Source organism: Danio rerio, chromosome 14 (assembly GCF_049306965.1).
Source record: "Danio rerio strain Tuebingen ecotype United States chromosome 14, GRCz12tu, whole genome shotgun sequence".
In the NCBI taxonomy this organism is placed as follows: domain Eukaryota; kingdom Metazoa; phylum Chordata; class Actinopteri; order Cypriniformes; family Danionidae; genus Danio; species Danio rerio.
The window spans coordinates 38,997,167-39,017,905 of NC_133189.1; the positions used below are offsets into that span (position 1 = coordinate 38,997,167).

Genomic DNA, 20,739 nt, shown 5'->3' on the forward strand with positions numbered 1-20,739 from the left:
CGAAGGCAGGGAGAACATGCAAACTCCACACAGAAACGCCAACTGAGCCGAGGTTTAAACCAGCAACCCAGCGACCTTCTTGCTGTGAGGCGACAGCACTACCTACTGCGCCACTGCCTCGCCCACAATAAAGTTTCAACTAAACTAAATTTTACAAGACATAACAACATAAGAAACACATTCATGTTTTTGAAATCACATCATCACTAAACTATTTATATATATATATATATATATATATATATATATATATATATATATATATTTATAATTGTATACTTTTTGTAATAATTAACATTTCTATTACACAGCAAATTTTGAAGTGTTAATTTCACTTTCAAAGTGTGAAAATTAACACTTCTTTAGTGTTTATATAGGTCCACACTAAATCGAGTTAAATGTACACTTGAAAAAGAGTAAATTATTTTAACTTGCATAGTGTTAAAAAAAGCACTGCTAGTGTTGACTTTAACTCTGTTTTCCACTCACTTTCCCTATTTGCATAAAGTAAATATGTTAAAACTACACTCGCAGTGTTAATAGCTTAACACTAAGAGTGTTCATCTTAACACTAATAATATAGTGCTCATACATACCTAGGTTGATATTTAAATGTATTTTTAGTTATATAGATTATTTACTGCATTACAGGACAGTTTGCATTGATGAGTTAAAAAAAAAAATCAGAACAGTTTACCACTTTAAACTTTTATTTTTAACAATGCATCTTAAACGCACAGTAAAACCAACATAAAATGTACAGCATTTTCAGTATCAAAAACTGTGAAAGTCTTAAAGAGGTGCTGCTTGCAAGCTTTGACAACACCAACACATTATTGTAAAAGAAACATTTAGTGTAAAAGCTTTTCACGCAGTTTCTTTACCCTGGGTGACTCACTGGTAGGTCCAACATCGATGTTGTAAACTGTAGTCTGCAGAAAGGTAAAGATGTAGACAAGGGCTTCCTCGTACGTCAAGTTGAACACATAGTCTTTAAAGAGTTCATCAACAGCACTCAAGGACCTGGTTGCTGCACAAGAGATGAGATGTTTGTCCATAACTACATAGAAATGGTCAATCCTCCCCTTGATCCTTCCTGATCTTAGGCGATATGGCCGGTGGCCCTTCCTCTCACTGAGATGGTCTTCAATGCTGGTGCAAGACTGCAAAAAAACAGCCAAAAATATGCCATTAAATGCAGGAAACCAATTAGGAAACTTACAATTTTGTTAATGAAAACAACACAAAAAAATAAAACAAAACCACCTTTACCCAAAGTGCAAAAATAAAATGTGTTCATGTCATTCATTGTGTAGTGTGACAGGGAAAAGAATTACCACAAAAATATGTTTATATATTTTTTAATAAACTCTCATTTCATCCAAGATGTAACATACATTCTTCAACAGCATTCAACTGAATGTATTGGCTTTTAAAAAAAAAAGTTTCAAAAGGTACATTTTACAGCATCGCATAATGGTCTTAACAACCTTAATAATAACAATGAAAAGACTTTCGAAAATTCTGTGAGTTTTACCTTATGGAAATGCACAAGTCTTTCAAAGGCCTCTGTTGAACTGATCTTAAGTCTTCTTTCTCTCTAAAGGAGGTAGGAGATGCAGAAGGAGTAGGACAGATGACATCATTATCCCAGTCTGAATGAATGATGATAAAAAATTTATACATAAAAAAGTTATACGTATTAATATTAAAATGAAGCAAGCCCACTTTCACACTTATAGCTCACAAATACAAAAGAAACCAAAGCAAATTTCAAACTACAAAATCCTTAGAAATCGTACCATTTTCAGATTCTTGTCCTTCTGCTGAATTAATAAGACAATGAAGTCTTATGCAGTTGAAGTTAGAGATTTCGCCTTATTGATGATCCTGTGCTTAAATGCGGTCTCCCACCTCTCAAGCAACTTGTTGGATGTTTCAGCATTGAACAGGAGACCAAAGTCTTGAATAATCTAAGAAAGAAGCATATTAATTACAAACGGTTTCCTTTTCTGGATCGTAAAAATGTTCCTGTTATATAGATAGAAATATTTTAAAAATGCCAGTTACATTAAAAAGACTGACTGTATGATACAAATAAAAATAAAAAACACAAACCTTTAAACCAGGGGTGTCGAAACTCATTCCTGGAGGGCCAGTGTCTTGCAGAGTTTAGCTCCAACTTGCTTTAACACAACTGCCTGAAAGTTTATAGTTTGCTAGTTAAGAGCTTGTGTTTAATTACAGTTGGAGCTAAACTCTGCAGAAAACTGGCTCTCCAGGACCAAGGTTTGGGCACCTCTGCGTTAAATAATTAAAACGGATGAACAAGTTTGTGTTAAGTACAATAAGACAATTTCTTACATAGCCTTTTGCGGAAAACGAGTCTCTCCGGCTGGGAAAAAGAGAAATAATGCCCAAAGCATAGGTCTCCCGTTGCTTGCACGTGGGGATTCTCCTAACAATCAGTCAAATATTTGATTAAGGACAGTACTTAACTTTTTACATTTTATTTTTTTTGGTTTAAAAAAAATCCATGCTTTTCTTGCATATATTTAATGAAATCTTACCCATGAATCTTTTTCATGTGACTGGCGACAATATTAACCAGCTGCCGTCTAGTGCTGTGGCCCTAAAGTTTTTGTGACCTTGTATTCGTCAAGTACTTCATCACCACCAGATTGCTTTCCCAATGCATCTTGAACAATCTGATAAAGTGACCAGAAAAAAGGTTATACTTGTAAAATAATAAAAGTGAATTAGTATATGATTGAATTAACCATAACAAACAACATATGCATATACCTGTTTTGCCCTTTTACCATCTACTATCAAGCAGCTGTTAGTCCTTGTCAATTGATTCTGCATTGTTCGCTCTGGGTCTTCATGATCCGTTGAAGAGAGTGAAACTGTATCAGTACATGTGCTGGCTGTTGATGATCTTGTGGGTGAAATCACTGATGGAGAAATGGAAAACATTATTATTAACCTTTACGTAATATTTTCTTTAGTTTACAATCAATTTATCTTATATTTCAACTTAATTTAAAACAATGCTGTATTAATAGCTTTTACTATACACCATCATCCTCAATGTTTTTCTACACTGTGGTTTTGACAAGACTATTTTGATCAACCTTTTATCACTGGGCATCACATGAACTTAAGCTAAACGAACACCTGGCAATGGTCAAGAAACATATAAAAACTCTTTATTTCTATACACACTCCACTGTTCAATAAGCTCTTATATGAATTTCTTCTTTTTACTTAATTCTAACTGTTTTGACTTATACTACTGTAAAACAGGCATTTTAAAACTGTCCAAATATTTATTGAATAATTACCCTCAGGCAGGCCAGCAGAAATATTTTCTTCCAAACATCTAACAGTCAAGCATAAATGTGGACTACTGTTCATTAACTCGTGGAAGATGTCCTCTTCTACATTAGTGTCCGTTTCATCGTAAACTTGAGGATCTGCAGTTGTTGATAATCCAAATTTGCTTTTCACTGAAAAAAAAAAAAACAGACTCAGGAAATGGTTATGACTTTAGTGAGCACAACTCTGACCAGCACAATCTTAACTTATCTTCACTGCGAAAACATTGAAATGTAAAATCAGTAAGCAATTTTACATATTTTTTCACTCCTTAATATAGAACTTTCACCAACATGATGGAAGCTGTTGAAAAATACACAATATATCACTTTATTATTAACAAGAATCTATCACAAACTTGACATAGTAAAATTAAATCAAGTTAATTTATTCATTTTCATGTTAAGGTGATACAGAAGCCGATGTTATTATGAATAGTACATATAAATAAAAAAAGCACATTATGTTTTTTCTTTTTCTAAAAATAGCTATATTTACGTTCTTTTTGTTTTTTATTATGAAGGATTCTACATACCAATTTCTAACTATTATTGTTAGCAAGACGTAGGCTATAGGAAAATTATACTTGTATAAATGCACATTACAGATTAAAAAAGATTTTTTTTCACATTCATGAAAGATCTTCAAAAGTTAAGAGTACAGTTCTATCTAAGCCAGCTCTTCATGCAATGCAATTGAACAGCACTTCAATATTAAATAAATAAAGTTACTATTTGACTACTACCTTAGAGTCAACAATGAAATTTGCTAGGTAAACAATGGCAATAACAGTCTGCTTGGGTTCGTCTCTTCTGAGCTTAGCATTTTTCGGTCGTTGTCAGTTCCAGTATAGGGAACACGTCACTCGATTCACGCTCATCATCAGTTCTTTTCACAGCAGTTCCGTCTGTTACAGTTACTGAATAAGTCGAAACTCAACATACGGTATTTTTGAGTGAAACTGAGTGTCAGACAGGTTATAAAGTAAGCCATTTTAAGGATTGGTGCTTAACGTTACCGGAGAAGCGAACAATTTCAAATGATTCAGTTCAATATAGTGAACTGGTTCGATTGATTCACTGAAAAGAACCGGTTAAAGAAGAATCATTTCTGAACATGGCTATCCCTTCATGTCAACAAGCACGGCTAACTTTTACAGCAAATGTATTTTGCGTCTATTTTAACGTATTATGGTCTGCAGGTCTGTACCTGTACACTTGAATCGTATAACGTTATTCACCGTTTAAAAGCACCGATGAAAGCGAGAACAGGCAGCCCGCGACTCCTCGCTGCTCGCGCCACAAATCAATCGCACTGAACAGTGAACATTATAGATAACGTTAGATTACACACAAAGCTAGGTTACAGTTCAGCTAACGTTAAGTACTGACAGCTGCTGCTTTGCAGATATTTAAAACAAATAAACAGTTTAAACAATTCAAACGGTTGCATGAGTCATTACTGCATATTTCTCATATTAGGCTCGAACTGAACCCGATTCAAATATAGGAACTCCTTAAAACTGTTAACTGTAAAATGTTTATAGTTACCTTTATTTTCCCGCTAAAGCAGCATGTCTCGTGGCTCCAGATGTCTGTCCTATATAAATTGACAAGTGGTTAGAACTTGAAATCTCGGTTAGAATATTTACAAATATTAATTTAACATTGAGAAACATAAAGCATGTAAAAAATGTATTGAATATTTGTGGTTAAATAAGTAATATGACAGTTACCTGTTTGAATGCTCTCCATGTGCCATCCGCCATTAATCAAAGAGGAAGTAAGGTGAAGCAACCGGAAATGGAAACAACTTGTTTATAGTGTTAACTATGTTAACTCGCAGTATTAACCCTTACTCTGACCACAAGGGTACACTGCAGGTGTTTATGTCACGTAAATTAACACCACAAATAACACTTTTTAACTCAAAAAAATTTACACTGTAAAAACAACTCCAAACAACACTGGAAATTTTGCTGTGTAGTAAAGAAATGTAATATGTTTTTATAATTTATTTTGTAATTAAATTACATAATCTTATTTACTCGAGTGCTGGAAATGAAAGCTTGAACTTATAAGGTACATTTTAATTTGAACCTTGTTTATGTTGTACACTGATTCTTTGAGTAAATATCATATTACATATTATTATTTTACATATTACACATATCACATACTACAATTACTTAAAACCCAATCAACTTCCTGATACACGTGTTCCCATTATGCACCAGGGCATTTTGCAATTGTATTTGTTTTCCAGTGTCTAGTACTTGTTGTAACTGTTGTGACTTAAATTGACATATGACAGTAAGAATGATTAATTAAATGTTTCATTTATTGTTTTATAGGGCTAGCCATAATGTCAAATAATTATCTTAACATTTATATATGCTGTTTCACTGTAAGAACAGGCTTAGCGCTACTGAGTTTCCAGCCATCATTATTTGCATGCTAAGAACAAAAGACAGAAACTTGCTGAATATGACATTTAGTGTTCTAATTTACTCAACAGGCAATATGCACAGCTAGTGTTTTTAAGCCAATGATAAACTTTTGGTGAGAGCTTTATTTGACTATTTTCAATTTCATTAGGTTCTTTTTACAGCATCGATGTTGTAATGTGAATGAAATAAAATCAGTTAAATATACTTATGCATCCATTTGGTTGTTAAATTGCAAAAAGAGTCGAAAGACTATTTAAACACAAGTGCCATCATAAGCTGTTGGCTAGCGTAGAAATTCCATTGAAAATACTGGGGTAAAACTAATTTCCATATTTTAAAGACATGGCATGGAAAAATATAATTAAATGCAGTGTTTCTTGTTTGGTCTGAGGCCCACTTTATGTCGTATCTCAACCAGGCAGTGAAGATTGCTGATTTTCGAAGAAATCCAATCTTAAACGTGGCGATTTTGTAAGGGATGTAAATTCTTTGGAAACCATGGGGCTGGATGACTGAAATTAAAAGTCTATGTGCATGCACTCCATTATTTCTTAATATTTGAACATTGATTGTTATTGTCCCTGCGATGTAAAGTATTGAGGTCTCAATGTTCATTTGTGTTCCACATTATCCAGTATGACATTGTAGTCTTTTTTAGTCATTGTAGTCAGAGAAGATAGTCATTGTAGTCAGAGTAGGTAGCAAAAAATAATATGAAATCTACTGAATTGTTGACCTTAACATTTTTAAAGGTCACATAAAATTAAAACAAACTTTTTAGAAGTATCAGTATTGATAGTTTTTAGGATGTCTGTAGGCTAGTGCACTTTAAAACAGAAAAAAACCTGATATAAACATGTAACGCTTGCAGTTTGTCACTTCAACCTAAATAGATCAACGATTTTATTCACGTCACCTCATACTTCAATTTTAAATCAAATTGTGACCAATCAAATGCTCTCTAGTGTCTGACAAGCCCTGCCCCCCTTCAAGATGCTTCATATTTGATGTGCTTAAGCTGTTATAAATGTTATGTTTTTGTATATACATTGGAAAAAAGGGGTGGGCTACATTATTGTCACACATCCAGCGATCGCTCTCCAGAGATCGCTGGTTCTCTCACAAACTCCCAGGACTACACATTCATACATGCACTTCTCCCAGACACGCACGCCTGCTCATTCATCTAACTTGATTGCACTCACCAGCTGAACCCTGTCAGAGACTGATAACACACCATACATAAACCACTCATTCACTCACCCTGGTTGCCGAGTCTTGTTAGCTGTTTCAGTTGCATTACAAAGCGTTTCTCCCTGTCTTGTTTCTCCGTGTTAGACCCTAGCCTTGTTTACCTTTGTTCTCCTGTTTAGCCGCCTGCCTTTTGACCTGTTGCCTGTTTATACCGACTACGATTCTGGACTGCCTTAACATACCCGTTTGCACCTGTATGACCACTGCTTGCCTGACATTCAATAAACCTGCATATTGTATCTTACCTCCTGTTGTCCTCTGGCACTCCACCCAGTCGTTACAATTATGCCCCACCCTCTCTTCATTGTTTGGTTGAGATAACGTCAAACATTGAATAAAAAAAGCACATTTAAAAAGCACTTAATGGGCCCTTTAAGAAAAGCATAAAAAGCATGGCTTGATTCAGTGCTATATTATTTGGTTGTAATGCCTTTAAAACACAGTATTGCCAATAACTTCAAACAACCAAGGAGAAATTACTTCCTTTATTTACCTTAGATATACAGTATGTTAATAAAGGAGACATCCAAAACAAGTTGAAACATTTAAAACAGAATGAGGGCTGCCACCAGCTGTCAAATGAATATTTTCTGAGCAATAAAACATGACAAGTTTTCAATATTTCTCACACTGACTTCTCGTTTCAATCAGAAATGTGCCGAGTATAGTTTAAAAACAAACCGCACTTTTCAAGGCATTCACAGAGACTTGTAATGTGATATCCTCTATTTTAAATGGCAGGAAGATGTTGAACAAAAATGACCCCAACGGACTTTCATATAATTAGAAGAAAAAAAAAAGCACGACCTTGTCTGCGAGGAGGCTGCTAATTGCTTTTTGTGGTCACTTCCGAGCGCTCTCCTTCAGTCGAACTGTGTTCTCCTGCAGCGACCACTGCTACATAATGACCTCACTGTGTGATTAAAACTGTCCTCAACAATTAATGCTTATGATCTCCTTGACAACTCCGGGTGAGCCGGGGTGAGGCAAACAGGGTGAAAACGAGCTGCTGAAATGGACAATGATGAGTCTCTAGCGCCCCGCCGTTCAGAATCAGGGGTTAATAAAGGCCAGTGTAGTAATAAAAGCTTCAGAATGCTGACCCCCTCACTTCAGGTTGAATATGCATCTGAGACGGGATGTCTGGGTGGATTGAGCATGTTTCCACCGCATTATAGAAGCTTTGAGACATGATTTCAACAGAATAATGACATCAATAGCATTCCATTTTAGCAGGTTTTCACACTGCACAGATTAGAGCTAATCTGGACCTCCAGGCATGAGCGGAAACACACTCGCGCTATGAAAGTGACTGCAGCAAGACAGATATGCATGCATCTCGCTTCCTATAGTTTATTATTACCAGCTGACCCTGATGGGGAAATGTTATGCTTTTACACGGGGGATTATGAATAGAACTCTACTTAAGGCAAGGGAGAATACCAACTTCATTCCAGAGCATATATTAGCATGCAGGGAATGCATTGTGAAAAGCTCACCTGGCTATTCCTGCACTGGGCGGTTAGGATAGAACGGGGAGGGAAAAAAAAAAAAAATCAGTGAACAATACAAGGCTCTGAATATTTCATGGACATGGTGTGGATACCCTCATGAATTTTTCAGCTCACAGACGGATCGGAAAGGTGGAAAGGGAATGCTGTAGATACGGAGTCACAGAGCAAATTCGTACTGCCGTCCGTTTCACTTACTTTTGTGCGAGTGTATTATGGGAACGTTGTCGAGAATGGTTTGAGGAGCAATGTCAATTTCGTGTTTTAGAGGTGAGGGAGATGTTGTGGTTGATGAATGGTGTAGCCTGCATTCTCATTAAACTTAAAAAACCAGACGGATCTTCATTAATGCAATGGCTAAGTAAGAAATACAAGCTGACAGCCCGCTGAATTATTACAAAATAATGTACACCTGAGGTGGTTACACAGTAATGACTTGAAGCAGAGTGGCAATAACAATTTGTTTTGAAATGATTAGTTTTTTTTAGGTGGTGAAATAACTGAACTGCTGTTTCACTTTAAGAACAAAATTCCTATGATGCTTAGCGCTACTGAGTGCTCTGTTAGTTTCTTTTCATTCCAAGTTTCCACTCATCATTATTTGCATACTAAGAATAAAAAGACAGAACAGTAACCTGCTGATTATGGCATTTACTGTACTAATTTACATCCTTATATTCGAACATTGATCGTTATTGACACTGCGATGTATTGTATTCAGGTCTCAATGTTCATTTGGATTCCACATTATCCAGATATATAAAGATATAAAACATTTAAAAAATATAAAACTGATATAAACATGTAAAGCTTGTAGTTTGTCACTTCCACCTTAACAGATCAACGATTTTATTCATGTCACCTCATCCACCTTATGCATAGTTTCTCATCAAATTGTGACCATTTAAATGCTCTTTAGTATCTGAGATGCCCCGCCCCCTTCAAAACGCTATATATTTAATGCACTTGAGCACAACCACTCTCACTGGCAGAGCTGTAATAAAGCCAAAACACCAGTAATGATTTGAAGCAAAGTGCCAATAACAATTTGTTTTGATATGATTCGATTTTTTTAGGCTGTGAAATAACTGAAATCGTTCAGTGTAGTGATTTGTAATGTGGCCAAAACCTGCCTGGAACCACTTTAGCTGTGTGTTTTCAGTATCTGAAATTAATAGCACATCCAAGAATGTTCATCCGCCAATCAGAATGAAGCATTTAGCATCCTCGCAGTATAATGTGAAAATGAAAAATACTTCGAAAACATTTATAAACATAGTTTAGAGTTCAGTTGTATGCACCTCTATTAATAAATTCACACTTTAATTACAACAAACCAAATTACATTTATAAAGCAACACTAACCTAGATAACAACAAGCTTATAAAAATGCTCATTCTTAGTTCACAAAAATGATTTCAGCAACAGGCAATTTGACGGTCCCCTCCAGATTCTACATGACAGAAACATTTTAACACCAGAGCCTTTCAAAAGTGTAGAATACTGAGCTGCGCACCCAACAAAATAGTTAATAAATAATCAATCATTCATTCATTCATTCATTCATTCATTCATTCATTTTCTTTTTGGCTTAGTCCCTTTATTAATCAGGGCTCGCCACAGTGGAATGAACCACCAGTTTATCCAGCATGTTTTGTGGATGCCCTTTCTAGCTGCAATCCATCACTGGGAAACACCCATATACTCTCATTCACACACATACACTACAAAAAATTTAATTACCCAGTTTACAGCGCATGTCTTTGGACTTGTGGGGGAAACCGAAGCACCCAGAGAACATTCAAACTCCACACAGAAGTGCCAACTGACCCAACTGAGGCTAGAACCAGCGACTTTCTTTTTGTGAGGCAACAGCGCAACCAACTGCGCCACTTAATAAATATTATATCTCTTTAACATTAATAGAAGTACACACTAAGTGACTGAAATTGTGCACCAGTCACAACATTCAAGTATAAACTTTTTGTTTGCTAGTTATTTTACTTTTAAAAATAAGTTATTACTTATTTAGTGTATCAGTTTTTATTTTCAAGATGTATATGGCGCTTTCAGCCTATGGTTATAAATGTCACCCAACATGGTATTCAAACTCTGATTAGAAACATTGAACATTGTATAAAAAACCTAATCAGTACCATAGTTCATCATTGTCATAGTATTTTATGCTGTCGTTCCGGCCGTGATCTCGCAGAAATAGAAAAAAAAAATGTAGAATATAAAAATGTTACGGTTGCAAAATGTTTCCTAATGCACAAGTTATAAATGAATACATCTTGGGATTTACATTATAAAATCAGATCAGACAAAATTAGATAAAATTGTAGTAGAGTGTGTAGAAGCACGGTAAACTTGGTATGATTGCTTCAGCAAATGTATTTTATATTGTTATAGTTGTTTTTATTAACACTATTGGATAGGTTTAGGGTTAAGGTTAAATGTAGATGGCCTATTATTTTATAGATACCAACTCAAAGGATCATAATTTTCTCAACATCTGTTGTCAATTCACATTCATCCAGTTCAAATTCAAGTCACACTTACTGTATGGCCATTCACTTCTTACGAAGTGAACGAGTGATTCGAAAATAACAAGAAAAAAAAAACATACATACATGCACAATGTTTCACATGCGTTATATGAACATATACAATAAAAGATGCTTTACTTTTTTCCCACTGGCAACTGACACTGTTTTATATATATATATATATATATATATATATATATATACACATTTATATTTCACACTTTGAACTATAAACATTTGCACTGCACATATTTTACAAAAAAATTATTATTTTCCATAAAAAAATATTGTTTAATAAATTTTCAGTTACTCTAGAATTTATATAATTTTCTATTATAATTTAAGTTTCAAATGTTAAAAATGAGCATATCCCCAAATCACTTTTTAGAGCAAAATTTAATTTTTGAATCATTCCAGTCTGGTTTTAGGAAACATCACAGCACAGAAACAGCTCTTTTAAGAGTGACAAATGATATTTTATTATCTGTTGACTCTGGTCAGTCTGTAATATTGCTGCTATTGGATCTGATCGCAGCTTTTGATACAGTTGACCATGATAATCCTGTCTCTCAACTTGCTGGCCTAGAAGGTGCTGTACTAGAGTGGTTCAAATCTTATTTGTCAAACAGATCTTTTACAGTATGGATTGATGGATGTATATCATCGAAATTGTGCTTAAATTGTGGGGTTCCCAAGAAATCTACTTATGCCCCTATTCTGTTGTGTTTGTATACGTTTCTCTTGGGCTCAATATTTAGGAAATATGGTCTATGTTCTCACTTTAATACTGATAACACAAAAAAACTATGTGCCTCTAAAGCAAAATAAGAGTGCCGGGCTATGCGTTTATCTGACTACATTAAACCATCTGTCAGAAATCTAGGTTTTCTCCTGGATTCTGCCCTTCTAATTGACAAACAGGTAAATGCAGAATTTAAATCTTGTTTTTTCCAGCTGAGATTAGTTGAAGTGAAAGGCTTTTTAACTGTGTGGAATTCGAGACATTAATCCATGCCTTTATATTATCACGCTTGGACTACTGTACTCAGTTTATGTGGCTATTGGTTAATCCTATATAAATCATCTTTAAGTGGTCCAAAATGCAGTTGCTAGGCTTCTCTCTGGCACCCGCAAATTTCAACACATTACTCCTATGCTGTGCTCCCTAAATTGGTTGCTGATATGTTTTAGAATTGTTTAAAATTTTAATGTATGTTTTTAAGATATTAAATGGCCAGGCTCCGACTTACTGTATCTCTCTAATCGTATTACTGTTAGAATATCTGACATATGTTTAAGGTCATTGAAACAGAAAATGCTTGTAGTTCCCAGATCCAAACTGAAGAAAAAAGGAGATCGAGCTTTCTCTGTAGTCGGTCCTAAAATGTGGACTGGGTTACCCATGTCCATTAGAACAATTTCCTATTAAACCTTTGTTCAGACTGAAACTTAAACTACTGGACTGGGAGAAAATTGATTATATTATACCTATCTGGAGTCTTGTTATTTATCCTTGACGCTGTGTGGTATGTTGGATGTATTCTATGTTGTTTTCAACACAATCTCACAGCAATTCGTAACTGTGGCGAGGGGGCGTGGCCGAGAGCCGTGGGAACGGGGTGAGGCCACCGCGTGAGTGGATACACGTGCGGTGCGCACCTGCCTCGGATCCCACGGAAGGAGCTCTGGACCATAAAAGGAGGACCGATGGCAGAGGAAGCCGAGAGAGGACCGGGCCCGGGCATGTTATTTTACTTTTGCTTTCAGTTTGACGGCAGTCTCCGCGAGGAGCTGCCGTCCGTTTGTTTTGATTTTAAATGGCAGTCTCCGTGAGGAGCTGCCGTCATTATTATCAATAAATCATTTTAAAGCTCCGTCGGTTCTCCGCCTCCTTCTTCCCGGCGGCCAAAGGGCCGTAAACTTCATTACAGTAACTTTTTGATTTAGTGGCTAATTCGTATGAATTTGTACGTTCTAATTTGTACAATTTAGTTCGACTTCCTCATCCCCCAATGACGGTTGGGTTTAGGGGTGGGGTTAGGTGCCACGCCTCTTTTTTTAAAATCGTACAATTTCGTACAACTGAACTTGTATGAATTAGCCGCTAAACTGGCAAAACGTGAAATACTTACGTTTTCTCATGAGATCATATTATGCCTTATATATAAATAAACTAAGCTATACATTCTACACCAGTGTTTCCCAACCCTGTTCCTGAAGGCACACCAACAGAACATATTTCAAACCTCTTCCAATTCAAACACACCTAAATCAACTCAGCAGAACATTAGAAGATACTACAAAATCTGAAATGGGGGACATTTAATATTTATTTGGTATTTCACATTCCTATTTTTTTTCTTGCTCTTATTGTACATTGTTATACTTGCCTTACTATAAAATTGATCTCATTATGCTAACGTTAATTCGTGTACTTCTGTTGACCAATTACCCAAGACAAATCCCTCATACATGTACAGTACTTCCTTTTAAGGTGATTCTGATTCATGTTGTGCAACATGCAAGAAGAAACTTAATATGATGTTTCAGAAATTTTCCAAAGAGCGTGAGCAGATTACTAATATATAAGATGCTTATGATGTGGAATCTACAAAAGGGTTTGGTAAAGACAGTGTAATCGATGGTGGAGAGCTGTGTAAATGTCATTTCCCTTTTTAGCATCTGCCAACTTCCTGCAGAAACCGCACTGTGCGAAAGGCAGAACTATACATACAGCAAAACAAACTTGAAATAATGAACGAAACAACCTTTCCTGTAGGGCATGTAAGTGTCTGAATGTGTCAGAGAGAATGTGAGTGAGAGAGAAAGAGAGAGAAATAAAAGCACTATATCACTATATCTTGCTTCTGCCTATTGAGAGACTCAGAAAACCAAAGGGCAATGGTGTACTTTTCACACCTAGATAAAACGCATAACTTGCACAGCTCAACAAAAATAGCTTCTACTTCATTATGAAACTGTATCACAGAGAACTCCTTATAGCACCTTTGTTTGTGCATGTCTTTCACATTATCAGGGGTATACACAAAATATGGAGCAACACATCTCCTCATTATCACCAAATACTACCTGATTGTTGCTGCGTGAAGCTGAATATGCCACTTTGCTGGTATAAACACAGAGAAAAATGTGCATTTATAAAATAATGCAAACCACAGTGACCGCAAAATGTATTTGGACAACTTAATTTCGACATTAAGTTTTCAAAGAGCTCTCTTAATTCCGAGTTTTGCACTTTTTTTTTACCCTTTTAATTCAATTGTATATTTATAATATAATTAATATATTCAATGATAATTTGTATTTAAAGAGCAGCAAATGTTTAGCAAGAGAGGTGAAAGTCTTAAAAAAAGGTTGTGCTTAAGTATATTTTTGGGTGTCTTTTTTTAGGTACATCAAGTTTGTGCATGTGCATTTTCTCCAAATATACTTAAATTAGAACAAGCTTAAAAGCAAATGAGTGTGAGTTAGAGATGTAATATTATGAATATTTCAAATCATGATTATAGTGACCAAATTTATGTTTGTTCTCAATATTATCACATTATTATCATATTATCACAGTTTTGATACAATAACTTAATATTTCAAAATGTAACACACAATTGAAGTTGCTACATTTACAAAACTAATCGTAATGGGTCTTAAAAAGTCTTTCAAAGTATTTCAAAAACAAAACCTCCCACACTACTCATAATTCTGTCTTCATATATCCGTATACAGTAAATGCCTATGAGAGATTTATGATACACTGTGATATAGCTGGGCTTGGACCATATCGCTTTTTCACTACAATCTATCCACTTCAGAGTTAGTTTCAATTAAGCCAAGACCACCTCATCCAGGCGATCTCCGGTTGATTGTTTTGTTGCGGATCCGAGAGTGATTGCTGGATTCACATATGCCAAACAAACCGCGCTAACTGGGCAAACAAGACAGGTTCCGAAAAAAAGTCTAAGTGTGAAAGCACCCTTAAATTATTTGACACAGGTCATAATTTCCCTAATACCAAGTAAAGCTACCCAATTTGACCAACACCCAATTAGCAAAATTCCATAATAATTTGTTTTACATATTTAAGTTTTTATTGCAAAGACAGCTGTACAGCTGTACATTTTGACAGCAAATTCTCCAAATTAAATTCCCTAATCAGGATAAGAAAACTAAAAGCAACACATCTCTTTACATGATCTTCCATTATTTCAAAAACTATTTACAGACGTAACAGGGCCATTAGAAAGAAATCCTAAGTGTTTAGCCCTGTATAAGTCTAAAATGTTATTCATAATGATCTTAAAAGGGTCTTAAAAAGTCTTAAATTTGATTTGAAGAAATCAGCAGAAACCCTGGTTACAGTATTTAACATGAGTTTTCAAATTTGTAATAATTTATCATGGTTTTAATCTAAATGAATATTTGCGACAGTAGCACTAACCGTCAGAATTTTCACCATGGTTTACCTTGAAACTGGTAACCATGACAACACTGAGTACACTCATTTTGTAAAGTAGGTGAAACTTTTTTATGGGGGCATTTAAATTATATAAATAATCAACTTGATTATTATTCATTTATTCATTCATGGTCCTTGGCTTAGTCCTTTATTTACCAGGAGTTGCCACAGCGAAACAAACCGCCAACTATTTTATAACCGCATCTTGATCATTATAGGAATAATTTTTGTAAGTTTAATATTTTGCAACAAAGCAAAGATGTTTTTGTCTATTCAAACCTATCCAAATACTTTGTGTGTCCAATCTAGATTGAATCCTGGTCTAGCAGAGCTCTTCGCTGAATCTCCACCTCTTTATGATGTTGACAGGTAGTAATAAATTTCTTCCGGTGAGAAAGCCTCAGTAATCCCACCAGCAAAATGCCCGCTGTCATGGATAAGATCTCAGATAATACTTTCGGGAAGCCTGTTTGGCATCTATCTTTTAAACACTAGAGGGATTTTCACAGTTCAGTGCCTGAGTCCTTTTTATCACTTTTATTTCTTTATGGCTTTCAGACGCATGATTGAACTGAGTGATTATTAGGGGATTTTGCACTGTGCCAGTAAGTCTGTTAAATTGACCTCTCTCTCTCTCGCTCATTGACAGGTTGAGTGTTACGGCAGGTAATGAGGCTCATTTGTAATCAATGGAGAGACTTTGACTAAAAGGAAAATAGTACAAAATCTAAATTAAATCTTTGGGGTTTGCTTTAAGAGCAGCACTTTCCATATTAACATCAATCCAGGAAAAGATAGAGACGAGAATTTGAGTTCTATGAAGCAGAACTGTATTTTTAATTAAAAGAAGGCAAAAGAGAGAGGGAGGAGGAAGAAGTAAGTGGAAATAAGAACGTACTTAACCTACACAATGCACCATGACTAAGACATGAGGGACTCAATCAATAAATCAATCAATATTGATGTTTTTCTAAATTTGCCGTTGTTGTGAAGGTGTCAACTGAACTACTTTTAAACTGGTTGCTAAAGCTGGTAAGTCAAAAATCGACATGCAGCATTGATGTGGGTTAAAAGCCATGTACTACTGGGCGGAAGAAGAAAAAAATAGATGGTCTTATTGTATATTTAGCATTTAGTTTAATGTCATAGAAAACTTAATCCAAATTTTGAGTATGAAAATAAAACTGCCAAAGTTTGTCATGTCCTAAATAAGCTACTGTAAAATATGCATTTGATGAGCAAGTTTCACAAATTAAAATGTAATCCTACAACTATAAAAGTGTCTTTTTTCAAAGCTTGCTGATCTTGCAGTGATTCGGAGTTTCATTTAAATAAGAAAGCTCTGCATTTCTTTGAACTTTTCGCAAAAAACCTCTCATGAAATATAGAGTGGTAGATGGCATGGCATTACTGGGTAAAGTGGGTGATAAAGTGCTCAAAGGATGAGGTAATGGAACACAAAGTGAACTGTGAAATGGAGATCTCATAACATCATGAAAATATAACCCTTGTCCTATGACTCAGCTCTCTGTAGAAGCTATAGGGAAGCAAAAAATGGCATTTTTTCAGATAAGAGATAAGATCAAACATTCATGCACATATAGGCATGTGCCTGCTTAAGAAGGAATTTATAGAACACATTTACTAAACTAAAAAACAGCACTTTTTAAGGATTTTGGTTATTCATTTACATGAAGGCAATTCGGGGGCCTGAAACTGCAAACCTATTAAAACTGGTTATGTACTGTAAGTACTGTAAAAACTTGTATTATCTTAGATTAAACTAACAAAGAAAACAATTTTCTAAAAATGTCATCTTTTACAACTTCTGGGAAAAGATGCATAATTCACTTGCTTTAATGAATTGGTGTGAAACAAGGATCGTTCTGAAAATGCTGTATGAATGCATCTTTCCAAAAACTTTTCAGTTTTGTGAAGATTCTAAAGATTACCAACCATAATTCTTAATAACTTATTTAATATTGGGTTTGACAGTAAAAAGCATGCACAACAAAAACAAAAACTTGAATTTTGAAACAACAAAAAATACAAAAACAAAAACAAAAACTTGAATTTTGTTAAGAGTAATTTCATTCTCTGAGTCTCAACTAAAACATAAACATTCCATCAAAGTGTTCAGCCTGGAGGAAACCCATGTGAACACGGGGAGAGCATACAAACTCCACACAAAAATGCCAACTGGCCCAGCCGGGACTCAAACATTCTTGCTATGAGGTGACAGTGCTGTGCCACTGAACTGCCATTACTAGTCTTATATATGTCCTAAAATCACTATTAGGACACATATATTTCACAAAATTGGTTGTTTTTGCGTTTTTGAGCAAATTCGTTCTTCCAGTTTGAAACGAAACTTTGAAGCTACATCACAGCCCTGAGATGCTTGTGTGTATTACAGCTTGTAGACTGGATGTGTATTACAGCTTGTAGTATGTGACGTCTTTAAGCTTTCAGCATTAATTCAGGAGAAAGTCTTGATTCGGATCAATCAGCGTGCTTTATTGTGAATGAGTTGGAACTTCATTAATATGCATGATATACCTTTGAATACTGTTTTTACCTGTTACAGTGTTCTGGCAGAAGAAAGAAGTCACATTGTGTTGCCAACTGTAATTAAAACAAGTGCAAGAATTGTTTGGAGATAAGGGTCATCGGTGTTGCGTTTATAAATGTGCTGCAACAAAGGTTTCGTTTCCACACTCATGTCTGGATTACAGTGGTCTGCCAACACACAACAAAAATATTTATGTAAGGAATAATTTTTACCCGAGAGCTTTTCGCATCTGGAAATGGTGAAACCTGTATTTGCCACTCTTCTTTTAAAAAAGATGTGGTTCCAGTATGTGTTGATTGTCCTGTCTCTACAGATTTGGTAAGTGTGTGATCAATGTTCTTTTTATTATGTTTATTTAGAGATAATAAAGTTATTATCACTACAATATTTCGAACTAAAATATGTAAATTTGTAAAGGCCTTAAACAATTAATGGTGTGTAGGATTTTCACTGCATTTTGTGACAGGATAGTCTATACACACACGGCTTTCTGATGCTACCTACTGAGTGTATCTAATTTATTGAGAAATGCAGAGGTTTTTTTTCTCTCTAACACGACGTGCGGTATCAAACACTCCATTAAAACTATACTCTTCCAGCAGTTCCTCGCATCCAAGATCTCGTTTGTTACGTGGGCATGCATAAAATGTTCCTGAATGAAAGTGAAAGTGCTAAACTGCAGATAAAGTCAACAAATTAATAATTTGGCAAATAATTTGTTTACTGATGTCCATGTAAACACAGTTACTTGCTTTTCTCCCATGTCTGTGTGTTGTTTTGCCTCTGTGAAAATCAGCACATGCCTGAACTGAAACTCCCATGTTTATGCAATACCTTCCCTCTCATCCTCCCCCCGAAACTCCCACCTAAATAGAGCTGTACTTTCGCACTTTCCTGACTTTATTCAAATTAGATGTGTGAAAACACCCTGCTGAGACAGGGGGGTTTTGTGGCACCCTAAAAATTGGTCTGTCTATAGGCATATTTTCAGTCATCCTGAATTTCTGTTCCAAAACAATGCCATGGTTCGACACTGGCTAAACGCCCTCTAGCTCAGCCAACCTGCTACAAGAGCCACACCTTCAACTCTCACTATTAGTAAATTGACTGACAGATTTGATCTGACCACTCTCTGACTAGGGGGCACCATGTTTTACTTCTACAGCAATAATGTGTGTCCAATAATTCTCAAACCCATTTATGTCCCTTTGCTGGGATATTTGTAGGCTACTAGGCTTCTGAACTGAAATAATGGAGATTAACTGATTAGAGCTTTGACTCTATCAGACCACTGGAGCCTGGAGCAGGATGAGCTTCTGGCATCTCTCTGATATACTGAACCTGGTCACTAAAAAAGGTAGGACTCTTATCAGGTCGTCCCACCTTTGGCAAGAGCAATGGACCAGTATGAAGGACTTTGCTTAAGACACCGAAGCGATCGCTGAATGCATACTTCCACCATCAGGCATTTCGCTTTATCAGACAAGTAAATGTGTGCATATGTGTTTGAAGTGGTGAGGCAGCATGCAGGTGGGCGTACTTGAGTGGGCATTATTCATCTGCGTATGCATGAGTGTATATGTGGGATTCTTTATATGATAACCATAGGGGTCTTTTTAAGTTTAGTTCCCCTTTGATTCAGTGTATTTTTAGATATAATATAATATAATATAATATAATATAATATAATATAATATAATATAATATAATATAATATAATATAATAAATAAATTATAAAATAATATAATATAATATAATATAATATAATATAATATAATAAATATAATATAATATAATATAATATAATATAATATAATATAATATAATATAATATAATATAATATAATAAATATAATATAATATAATAAATATAAAATAATAAATATAATATAATATAATATAATATAATATAATATTATATTACATTAAAAATTTTCATGAATTCAAAGTCAAATGAAAATAATTAGTGTATGTCATATAACTATTAAGATGCATGTCCAATGAAACGCTGGCTTTTAAACCTGCAAAAACAAGCGCTGAGTTTGCATTTTACACTCAGTGTTTAGTGCTCAACATTTTGAAAGTAGAAGCAAGGCTCACAGCTGATTGTGCTTAGACCATCGCTCACGTTTCTGCAGCATAAATAAAAAATAAAATAAGAAAACTCTTCAATGGACATGCACCTTTAACTGAAATGGTGCTTATAAGGCCTATAAGCATGTAATTGCATACAAGCAAGTTAAACTGTAACAAGTATGAATTGAACTTGAAGTACATTTAAATATCTACAAAAAATTTGTAAACCCCTATAGATGGTATAAAAATGTAATATTAAAAATAATTTCAAATTCTACATCCCGCTAAAACACATTCATGGTGAGCAATTGATCTCTCTGTCACCATAGAATTACAATTAGATTTCATCAAAAAGAAATACGGTTGTCATCATATCTGTTTCTCCAGGCTCAGCTTGTGCATAATCAGCTCCACCAGGAGCCTGAAAACAGTTCAATTTCACATTCATTCCCCTGATCAGATGTTGAGGAGC

General features: G+C 35.0%; 1 protein-coding gene and 1 pseudogene across 2 annotated transcripts in view; both read right to left on the reverse strand.

Annotated features, from left to right (window-relative positions):
* The window catches only part of gria1a (glutamate receptor, ionotropic, AMPA 1a), a 381,070-nt gene that overhangs the window by 283,255 nt on the left and 77,076 nt on the right, over positions 1–20,739 (reverse strand). The gene's annotated exons all lie outside the window — the stretch shown is intronic.
* Positions 697–5,170, reverse strand: LOC796088 (uncharacterized; annotated as a pseudogene).